Source organism: Pleurodeles waltl, chromosome 1_2 (genome assembly GCF_031143425.1).
Source record: "Pleurodeles waltl isolate 20211129_DDA chromosome 1_2, aPleWal1.hap1.20221129, whole genome shotgun sequence".
Classification (NCBI taxonomy): domain Eukaryota; kingdom Metazoa; phylum Chordata; class Amphibia; order Caudata; family Salamandridae; genus Pleurodeles; species Pleurodeles waltl.
The window spans coordinates 301294492-301306749 of NC_090437.1; positions in this window are offsets into that span (position 1 = coordinate 301294492).

A 12258-nucleotide genomic window follows, 5' to 3' on the forward strand; every position below is an offset into this window, starting at 1 on the left:
TCAAACCCCTGTCCATGAGTATCTTCCTGCACCAAAGGTACTAGACTTTGCCACTGAGCTAGAGGCCCTTGATGGTCTTCAGTTGTGCAAGAGACCCTATCAGCATCTGACAGGCCTTGGTGTCATTGCTAATGGCTTCCCCTGCACAGGACACATCAGCGCCATGATATAGGGAAGATTTGACAAGTTAGAGATAGGGAAGCCCGTCTGGTCCAGTGGGTAAGTTCCTGCCTTCCACCCAGACAGGCAGGGTTCGATTCCTATGCCTGGCAGATGACACACTCAATCTCTCAGCAAGCATCTGTGAGTTAACCCCTTTTTTCTTGTAGTTTCCCTTCCAAATCCTGCAACACCTTCAACACAAATACAGTCCAATCATTCCTCGATACTCATTCACTCAGTCATTCCACTTCTCCATTCTACAGGCTCAACAAAAACGAACAAGAACAAGAGCTAGTTCAGCAAGCAGATTTAAAGCCTCGCTTTGGATTTATCTTGATGCTGCTGCCCTCTAGTAATGTTATATGGCAACTGCAGCATAATCACAGGATTGAGAAAGGGGCAGTCCTATGCAAATAATCTCCTCCCATGATTACTTCTCTGAGCTTCTGAGGTGGTAGGATGATAGGATCTTCAACAAATGGTCTTCAGCAGATTTCTAAAGTTGCCAAATTGTCTTAGGCTAAGGATTGTTCCAGTCGAAGGCCTTCAGATAAGGACCCCACCCTCACTTAGCAGTGTCCAGATTTACCTGCAGTAATGCTCTATACAGAACATGGGCGTTCGTGGGCTTACTGTAAAGGTTGCATGCTTAAACCGGGATGTCTAATGTCCCAGTCCTGGTCTCATTGTCAGAGGCACAGCATAACATAGCATGCCAGACATGGCCATGCAGTGCCATGCCAAGCCAACTGCCCCTTCCCCACGCTTGCTGCATCATGTATTTTCAAGGCATAGTCAATCAGAGGCCTGACTTTGTCTTTTTCTATCACTTCAAAATTCAACATGCTACCTTCTGACTGCAGCTAATAAGGGCTCTTTCACCTGCACAACATTTTACCCTGCATTAAATCAAAACCATTCAACCTATTTTATTATCTGCATGGCACCTTCCTCACATAATACAGCTCAATTCTGGCCCCCCTTAGGCCATATTTGTGCTCTCCAGAACACCAATTTGAAGAAAAAACGAATTCATTCATAAATGAAGATAAGACCTTGCTCCTATTTAAACTACTTGAGCAAAAAGAGGGAGGTGGCAGGTGGGGGTGGCAAGATTTGTAAATGTGCCCAACTAATGCAATCAAATAATGAGTTAAATTGTTCCTGTATTTTTTTTAAGTAAAAATAATCTTTTTACGTGCAAGAAATCAAATACTTGATTTTTTTCAATCTAAAGATACTTTAAAGGCTGTGGCTGGATTCAAACCCCTGTCCATGAGTATCTTCCTGCACCAAAGGTACTAGACTTTGCCACTGAGCTAGAGGCCCTTGATGGTCTTCAGTTGTGCAAGAGACCCTATCAGCATCTGACAGGCCTTGGTGTCATTGCTAATGGCTTCCCCTGCACAGGACACATCAGCGCCATGATATAGGGAAGATTTGACAAGTTAGAGATAGGGAAGCCCGTCTGGTCCAGTGGGTAAGTTCCTGCCTTCCACCCAGACAGGCAGGGTTCGATTCCCATGCCTGGCAGATGACACACTCAATCTCTCAGCAAGCATCTGTGAGTTAACCCCTTTTTTCTTGTAGTTTCCCTTCCAAATCCTGCAACACCTTCAACACAAATACAGTCCAATCATTCCTCGATACTCATTCACTCAGTCATTCCACTTCTCCATTCTACAGGCTCAACAAAAACCAACAAGAACAAGAGCTAGTTCAGCAAGCAGATTTAAAGCCTCGCTTTGGATTTATCTTGATGCTGCTGCCCTCTAGTAATGTTATATGGCAACTGCAGCATAATCACAGGATTGAGAAAGGGACAGTCCTATGCAAATAATCTCCTCCCATGATTACTTCTCTGAGCTTCTTTAGTGGTACGATGATAGGATCTTCAACAAATGGTCTTCAGCAGATTTCTAAAGTTGCCAAATTGTCTTAGGCTAAGGATTGTTCCAGTCGAAGGCCTTCAGATAAGGACCCCACCCTCACTTAGCAGTGTCCAGATTTACCTGCAGGAATGCTCTATACAGAACATGGGCGTTCGTGGGCTTACTGTAAAGGTTGCATGCTTAAACCGGGATGTCTAATGTCCCAGTCCTGGTCTCATTGTCAGAGGCACAGCATAACATAGCATGCCAGACATGGCCATGCAGTGCCATGCCAAGCCAACTGCCCCTTCCCCACGCTTGCTGCATCATGCATTTTCAAGGCATAGTCAATCAGAGGCCTGACTTTCTCTTTTTCTATCACTTCAAAATTCAACATGCTACCTTCTGACTGCAGCTAATAAGGGCTCTTTCACCTGCACAACATTTTACCCTGCATTAAATCAAAACCATTCAACCTATTTTATTATCTGCATGGCACCTTCCTCACATAATACAGCTCAATTCTGGCCCCCCTTAGGCCATATTTGTGCTCTCCAGAACACCAATTTGAAGAAAAAACGAATTCATTCATAAATGAAGATAAGACCTTGCTCCTATTTAAACTACTTGAGCAAAAAGAGGGAGGTGGCAGGTGGGGGTGGCAAGATTTGTAAATGTGCCCAACTAATGCAATCAAATAATGAGTTAAATTGTTCCTGTATTTTTTTTAAGTAAAAATAATCTTTTTACGTGCAAGAAATCAAATACTTGATTTTTTTCAATCTAAAGATACTTTAAAGGCTGTGGCTGGATTCAAACCCCTGTCCATGAATATCTTCCTGCACCAAAGGTACTAGACTTTGCCACTGAGCTAGAGGCCCTTGATGGTCTTCAGTTGTGCAAGAGACCCTATCAGCATCTGACAGGCCTTGGTGTCATTGCTAATGGCTTCCCCTGCACAGGACACATCAGCGCCATGATATAGGGAAGATTTGACAAGTTAGAGATAGGGAAGCCCGTCTGGTCCAGTGGGTAAGTTCCTGCCTTCCACCCAGACAGGCAGGGTTCGATTCCCATGCCTGGCAGATGACACACTCAATCTCTCAGCAAGCATCTGTGAGTTAACCCCTTTTTTCTTGTAGTTTCCCTTCCAAATCCTGCAACACCTTCAACACAAATACAGTCCAATCATTCCTCGATACTCATTCACTCAGTCATTCCACTTCTCCATTCTACAGGCTCAACAAAAACGAACAAGAACAAGAGCTAGTTCAGCAAGCAGATTTAAAGCCTCGCTTTGGATTTATCTTGATGCTGCTGCCCTCTAGTAATGTTATATGGCAACTGCAGCATAATCACAGGATTGAGAAAGGGGCATTCCTATGCAAATAATCTCCTCCCATGATTACTTCTCTGAGCTTCTGTAGTGGTACGATGATAGGATCTTCAACAAATGGTCTTCAGCAGATTTCTAAAGTTGCCAAATTGTCTTAGGCTAAGGATTGTTCCAGTCGAAGGCCTTCAGATAAGGACCCCACCCTCACTTAGCAGTGTCCAGATTTACTTGCAGTAATGCTCTATACAGAACATGGGCATTCGTGGGCTTACTGTAAAGGTTGCATGCTTAAACCGGGATGTCTAAAGTCCCAGTCCTGGTCTCATTGTCAGAGGCACAGCATAACATAGCATGCCAGACATGGCCATGCAGTGCCATGCCAAGCCAACTGCCCCTTCCCCACGCTTGCTGCATCATGCATTTTCAAGGCATAGTCAATCAGAGGCCTGACTTTGTCTTTTTCTATCACTTCAAAATTCAACATGCTACCTTCTGACTGCAGCTAATAAGGGTTCTTTCACCTGCACAACATTTTACCCTGCATTAAATCAAAACCATTCAACCTATTTTATTATCTGCATGGCACCTTCCTCACATAATACAGCTCAATTCTGGCCCCCCTTAGGCCATATTTGTGCTCTCCAGAACACCAATTTGAAGAAAAAACGAATTCATTCATAAATGAAGATAAGACCTTGCTCCTATTTAAACTACTTGAGCAAAAAGAGGGAGGTGGCAGGTAGGGGTGGCAAGATTTTTAAATGTGCCCAACTAATGCAATCAAAAAATGATTTAAATTGTTCCTGTATTTTTTTTAAGTAAAAATAATCTTTTTACGTGCAAAAAATCAAATACTTGATTTTTTTCAATCTAAAGATACTTTAAAGGCTGTGGCTGGATTCAAACCCCTGTCCATGAGTATCTTCCTGCACCAAAGGCACTAGACTTTGCCACTGAGCTAGAGGCCCTTGATGGGCTGCACTTGTGCAAGAGACCCTATCAACATCTGACAGGCCTTGGTGGCATTGCTAATGGCTTCCCCTGCACAGGACACATCAGAGCCATGATATAGGGAAGATTTGACAAGTTAGAGATAGGGAAGCCCATCTGGTCCAGTGGGTAAGTTCCTGCCTTCCACCCAGACAAGCAGGGTTCGATTCCCATGCCTGGCAGATGACACACTCAATTTCTCAGCAAGCAACTGTGAGTTAACCCCTTTTTTCTTGTAGTTTACCTTCCAAATCCTGCAACACCTTCACCACAAATACAGTCCAATCATTCCTCGATACTCATTCACTCAGTCATTCCACTTCTCCATTCTACAGGCTCAACAAAAAACAACAAGAACAAGAGCTAGTTCAGCAAGCAGATTTAAAGCCTCGCTTTGGATTTATCTTGATGCTGCTGCCCTCTAGTAATGTTATATGGCAACTGCAGCATAATCACAGGATTGAGAAAGGGGCAGTCCTATGAAAATAATCTCCTCCCATGATTACTTCTCTGAGCTTCTGTAGTGGTACGATGATACGATCTTCAACAAATGGTCTTCAGCAGATTTCTAAAGTTGCCAAATTGTCTTAGGCTAAGGATTGTTCCAGTCGAAGGCCTTCAGATAAGGACCCCACCCTCACTTAGCAGTGTCCAGATTTACCTGCAGTAATGCTCTATACAGAACATGGGCGTTCGTGGGCTTACTGTAAAGGTTGCATGCTTAAACCGGGATGTCTAATGTCCCAGTCCTGGTCTCATTGTCAGAGGCACAGCATAACATAGCATGCCAGACATGGCCATGCAGTGCCATGCCAAGCCAACTGCCCCTTCCCCACGCTTGCTGCATCATGCATTTTCAAGGCATAGTCAATCAGAGGCCTGACTTTGTCTTTTTCTATCACTTCAAAATTCAACATGCTACCTTCTGACTGCAGCTAATAAGGGCTCTTTCACCTGCACAACATTTTACCCTGCATTACATCAAAACCATTCAACCTATTTTATTATCTGCATGGCACCTTCCTCACATAATACAGCTCAATTCTGGCCCCTCTTAGGCCATATTTGTGCTCTCCAGAACACCAATTTGAAGAAAAAACGAATTCATTCATAAATGAAGATAAGACCTTGCTCCTATTTAAACTACTTGAGCAAAAAGAGGGAGGTGGCAGGTGGGGGTGGCAAGATTTGTAAATGTGCCCAACTAATGCAATCAAATAATGAGTTAAATTGTTCCTGTATTTTTTTTAAGTAAAAATAATCTTTTTACGTGCAAAAAATCAAATACTTGATTTTTATCAATCTAAAGATACTTTAAAGGCTGTGGCTGGATTCAAACCCCTGTCCATGAGTATCTTCCTGCACCAAAGGCACTAGACTTTGCCACTGAGCTAGAGGCCCTTGATGGGCTTCACTTGTGCAAGAGACCCTATCAGCATCTGACAGGCCTTGGTGTCATTGCTAATGGCTTCCCCTGCACAGGACACATCAGAGCCATGATATAGCGAAGATTTGACAAGTTAGAGATAGGGAAGCCTGTCTGGTCCAGTGGGTAAGTTCCTGCCTTCCACCCAGACAAGCAGGGTTCGATTCCCATGCCTGGCAGATGACACACTCAATTTCTCAGCAAGCAACTGTGAGTTAACCCCTTTTTTCTTGTAGTTTACCTTCCAAATCCTGCAACACCTTCACCACAAATACAGTCCAATCATTCCTCGATACTCATTCACTCAGTCATTCCACTTCTCCATTCTACAGGCTCAACAAAAACCAACAAGAACAAGAGCTGGTTCAGCAAGCAGATTTAAAGCCTCTCTTTGGATTTATCTTGATGCTGCTGCCCTCTAGTAATGTTATATGGCAACTGCAGCATAATCACAGGATTGAGAAAGGGGCAGTCCTATGCAAATAATCTCCTCCCATGATTACTTCTCTGAGCTTCTGTAGTGGTACGATGATAGGATCTTCAACAAATGGTCTTCAGCAGATTTCTAAAGTTGCCAAATTGTCTTAGGCTAAGGATTGTTCCAGTCGAAGGCCTTCAGATAAGGACCCCACCCTCACTTAGCAGTGTCCAGATTTACCTGCAGTAATGCTCTATACAGAACATGGGCGTTCGTGGGCTTACTGTAAAGGTTGCATGCTTAAACCGGGATGTCGAAAGTCCCAGTCCTGGTCTCATTGTCAGAGGCACAGTATAACATAGCATGCTAGACATGGCCATGCAGTGCCATGCCAAACCAACTGCCCCTTCCCCACGCTTCCTGCATCATGCATTTTCAAGGCATAGTCAATCAGAGGCCTGACTTTGTCTTTTTCTATCACTTCAAAATTCAACATGCTACCTTCTGACTGCAGCTAATAAGGGCTCTTTCACCTACACAACATTTTACCCTGCATTAAATCAAAACCATTCAACCTATTTTATTATCTGCATGGCACCTTCCTCACATAATACAGCTCAATTCTGGCCCCACTTAGCCCATATTTGTGCTCTCCAGAACACCAATTTGAAGAAAAAACGAATTCATTCATAAATGAAGATAAGACCTTGCTCCTATTTAAACTACTTGAGCAAAAAGAGGGAGGTGGCAGGTGGGGGTGGCAAGATTTTTAAATGTGCCCAACTAATGCAATCAAAAAATGATTTAAATTGTTCCTGTATTTTTTTTAAGTAAAAATAATCTTTTTACGTGCAAGAAATCAAATTCTTGATTTTTTTCAATCTAAAGATACTTTAAAGGCTGTGGCTGGATTCAAACCCCTGTCCATGAGTATCTTCCTGCACCAAAGGCACTAGACTTTGCCACTGAGCTAGAGGCCCTTGATGGGCTTCATTTGTGCAAGAGACCCTATCAGCATCTGACAGGCCGTGGTGTCATTACTAATGGCTTCCCCTGCACAGGACACATCAGAGCCATGATATAGGGAAGATTTGACAAGTTAGAGATAGGGAAGCCCGTCTGGTCCAGTGGGTAAGTTCCTGCCTTCCACCCAGACAGGCAGGGTTCGATTCCCATGCCTGGCAGATGACACACTCAATCTCTCAGCAAGCATCTGTGAGTTAACCCCTTTTTTCTTGTAGTTTCCCTTCCAAATCCTGCAACACCTTCAACACAAATACAGTCCAATCATTCCTCGATACTCATTCACTCAGTCATTCCACTTCTCCATTCTACAGGCTCAACAAAAACGAACAAGAACAAGAGCTAGTTCAGCAAGCAGATTTAAAGCCTCGCTTTGGATTTATCTTGATGCTGCTGCCCTCTAGTAATGTTATATGGCAACTGCAGCATAATCACAGGATTGAGAAAGGGGCAGTCCTATGCAAATAATCTCCTCCCATGATTACTTCTCTGAGCTTCTGTAGTGGTACGATGATAGGATCTTCAACAAATGGTCTTCAGCAGATTTCTAAAGTTGCCAAATTGTCTTAGGCTAAGGATTGTTCCAGTCGAAGGCCTTCAGATAAGGACCCCACCCTCACTTAGCAGTGTCCAGATTTACCTGCAGTAATGCTCTATACAGAACATGGGCGTTCGTGGGCTTACTGTAAAGGTTGCATGCTTAAACCGGGATGTCTAAAGTCCCAGTCCTGGTCTCATTGTCAGAGGCACAGCATAACATGGCATGCCAGACATGGCCATGCAGTGCCATGCCAAACCAACTGCCCCTTCCCCACGCTTGCTGCATCATGCATTTTCAAGGCATAGTCAATCAGAGGCCTGACTTTGTCTTTTTCTATCACTTCAAAATTCAACATGCTACCTTCTGACTGCAGCTAATAAGGGCTCTTTCACCTACACAACATTTTACCCTGCATTAAATCAAAACCATTCAACCTATTTTATTATCTGCATGGCACCTTCCTCACATAATACAGCTCAATTCTGGCCCCCCTTAGGCCATATTTGTGCTCTCCAGAACACCAATTTGAAGAAAAAACGAATTCATTCATAAATGAAGATAAGACCTTGCTCCTATTTAAACTACTTGAGCAAAAAGAGGGAGGTGGCAGGTGGGGGTGGCAAGATTTTTAAATGTGCCCAACTAATGCAATCAAAAAATGATTTAAATTGTTCCTGTATTTTTTTTAAGTAAAAATAATCTTTTTACGTGCAAAAAATCAAATACTTGATTTTTTTCAATCTAAAGATACTTTAAAGGCTGTGGCTGGATTCAAACCCCTGTCCATGAGTATCTTCCTGCACCAAAGGCACTAGACTTTGCCACTGAGCTAGAGGCCCTTGATGGGCTTCACTTGTGCAAGAGACCCTATCAGCATCTGACAGGCCGTGGTGTCATTGCTAATGGCTTCCCCTGCACAGGACACATCAGAGCCATGATAAAGGGAAGATTTGACAAATTAGAGATAGGGAAGCCCGTCTGGTCCAGTGGGTAAGTTCCTGCCTTCCACCCAGACAAGCAGGGTTCAATTCCCATGCCTGGCAGATGACACACTCAATTTCTCAGCAAGCAACTGTGAGTTAACCCCTTTTTTCTTGTAGTTTACCTTCCAAATCCTGCAACACCTTCACCACAAATACAGTCCAATCATTCCTCGATACTCATTCACTCAGTCATTCCACTTCTCCATTCTACAGGCTCAACAAAAACCAACAAGAACAAGAGCTGGTTCAGCAAGCAGATTTAAAGCCTCTCTTTGGATTTATCTTGATGCTGCTGCCCTCTAGTAATGTTATATGGCAACTGCAGCATAATCACAGGATTGAGAAAGGGGCAGTCCTATGCAAATAATCTCCTCCCATGATTACTTCTCTGAGCTTCTGTAGTGGTACGATGATAGGATCTTCAACAAATGGTCTTCAGCAGATTTCTAAAGTTGCCAAATTGTCTTAGGCTAAGGATTGTTCCAGTCGAAGGCCTTCAGATAAGGACCCCACCCTCACTTAGCAGTGTCCAGATTTACCTGCAGTAATGCTCTATACAGAACTTGGGCGTTCGTGGGCTTACTGTAAAGGTTGCATGCTTAAACCGGGATGTCTAAAGTCCCAGTCCTGGTCTCATTGTCAGAGGCACAGCATAACATAGCATGCCAGACATGGCCATGCAGTGCCATGCCAAACCAACTGCCCCTTCCCCACGCTTGCTGCATCATGCATTTTCAAGGCATAGTCAATCAGAGGCCTGACTTTGTCTTTTTCTATCACTTCAAAATTCAACATGCTACCTTCTGACTGCAGCTAATAAGGGCTCTTTCACCTGCTCAACATTTTACCCTGCATTAAATCAAAACCATTCAACCTATTTTATTATCTGCATGGCACCTTCCTCACATAATACAGCTCAATTCTGGCCCCCCTTAGGCCATATTTGTGCTCTCCAGAACACCAATTTGAAGAAAAAACGAATTCATTCATAAATGAAGATAAGACCTTGCTCCTATTTAAACTACTTGAGCAAAAAGAGGGAGGTGGCAGGTGGGGGTGGCAAGATTTGTAAATGTGCCCAACTAATGCAATCAAATAATGAGTTAAATTGTTCCTGTATTTTTTTTAAGTAAAAATAATCTTTTTACGTGCAAAAAATCAAATACTTGATTTTTTTCAATCTAAAGATACTTTAAAGGCTGTGGCTGGATTCAAACCCCTGTCCATGAGTATCTTCCTGCACCAAAGGCACTAGACTTTGCCACTGAGCTAGAGGCCCTTGATGGGCTGCACTTGTGCAAGAGACCCTATCAACATCTGAAGGCCCTCGTGGCATTGCTAATGGCTTCCCCTGCACAGGACACATCAGAGCCATGATATAGGGAAGATTTGACAAGTTAGAGATAGGGAAGCCCATCTGGTCCAGTGGGTAAGTTCCTGCCTTCCACCCAGACAAGCAGGGTTCGATTCCCATGCCTGGCAGATGACACACTCAATTTCTCAGCAAGCAACTGTGAGTTAACCCCTTTTTTCTTGTAGTTTACCTTCCAAATCCTGCAACACCTTCACCACAAATACAGTCCAATCATTCCTCGATACTCATTCACTCAGTCATTCCACTTCTCCATTCTACAGGCTCAACAAAAACCAACAAGAACAAGAGCTAGTTCAGCAAGCAGATTTAAAGCCTCGCTTTGGATTTATCTTGATGCTGCTGCCCTCTAGTAATGTTATATGGCAACTGCAGCATAATCACAGGATTGAGAAAGGGGCAGTCCTATGAAAATAATCTCCTCCCATGATTACTTCTCTGAGCTTCTGTAGTGGTACGATGATAGGATCTTCAACAAATGGTCTTCAGCAGATTTCTAAAGTTGCCAAATTGTCTTAGGCTAAGGATTGTTCCAGTCGAAGGCCTTCAGATAAGGACCCCACCCTCACTTAGCAGTGTCCAGATTTACCTGCAGTAATGCTCTATACAGAACATGGGCGTTCGTGGGCTTACTGTAAAGGTTGCATGCTTAAACCGGGATGTCTAAAGTCCCAGTCCTGGTCTCATTGTCAGAGGCACAGCATAACATAGCATGCCAGACATGGCCATGCAGTGCCATGCCAAACCAACTGCCCCTTCCCCACGCTTGCTGCATCATGCATTTTCAAGGCATAGTCAATCAGAGGCCTGACTTTGTCTTTTTCTATCACTTCAAAATTCAACATGCTACCTTCTGACTGCAGCTAATAAGGGCTCTTTCACCTGCTCAACATTTTACCCTGCATTAAATCAAAACCATTCAACCTATTTTATTATCTGCATGGCACCTTCCTCACATAATACAGCTCAATTCTGGCCCCCCTTAGGCCATATTTGTGCTCTCCAGAACACCAATTTGAAGAAAAAACGAATTCATTCATAAATGAAGATAAGACCTTGCTCCTATTTAAACTACTTGAGCAAAAAGAGGGAGGTGGCAGGTGGGGGTGGCAAGATTTGTAAATGTGCCCAACTAATGCAATCAAATAATGAGTTAAATTGTTCCTGTATTTTTTTAAAGTAAAAATAATCTTTTTACGTGCAAAAAATCAAATACTTGATTTTTTTCAATCTAAAGATACTTTAAAGGCTGTGGCTGGATTCAAACCCCTGTCCATGAGTATCTTCCTGCACCAAAGGCACTAGACTTTGCCACTGAGCTAGAGGCCCTTGATGGGCTGCATTTGTGCAAGAGACCCTATCAACATCTGAAGGCCCTCGTGGCATTGCTAATGGCTTCCCCTGCACAGGACACATCAGAGCCATGATATAGGGAAGATTTGACAAGTTAGAGATAGGGAAGCCCATCTGGTCCAGTGGGTAAGTTCCTGCCTTCCACCCAGACAAGCAGGGTTCGATTCCCATGCCTGGCAGATGACACACTCAATTTCTCAGCAAGCAACTGTGAGTTAACCCCTTTTTTCTTGTAGTTTACCTTCCAAATCCTGCAACACCTTCACCACAAATACAGTCCAATCATTCCTCGATACTCATTCACTCAGTCATTCCACTTCTCCATTCTACAGGCTCAACAAAAACCAACAAGAACAAGAGCTAGTTCAGCAAGCAGATTTAAAGCCTCGCTTTGGATTTATCTTGATGCTGCTGCCCTCTAGTAATGTTATATGGCAACTGCAGCATAATCACAGGATTGAGAAAGGGGCAGTCCTATGAAAATAATCTCCTCCCATGATTACTTCTCTGAGCTTCTGTAGTGGTACGATGATAGGATCTTCAACAAATGGTCTTCAGCAGATTTCTAAAGTTGCCAAATTGTCTTAGGCTAAGGATTGTTCCAGTCGAAGGCCTTCAGATAAGGACCCCACCCTCACTTAGCAGTGTCCAGATTTACCTGCAGTAATGCTCTATACAGAACATGGGCGTTCGTGGGCTTACTGTAAAGGTTGCATGCTTAAACCGGGATGTCTAATGTCCCAGTCCTGGTCTCATTGTCAGAGGCACAGCATAACATAGCAT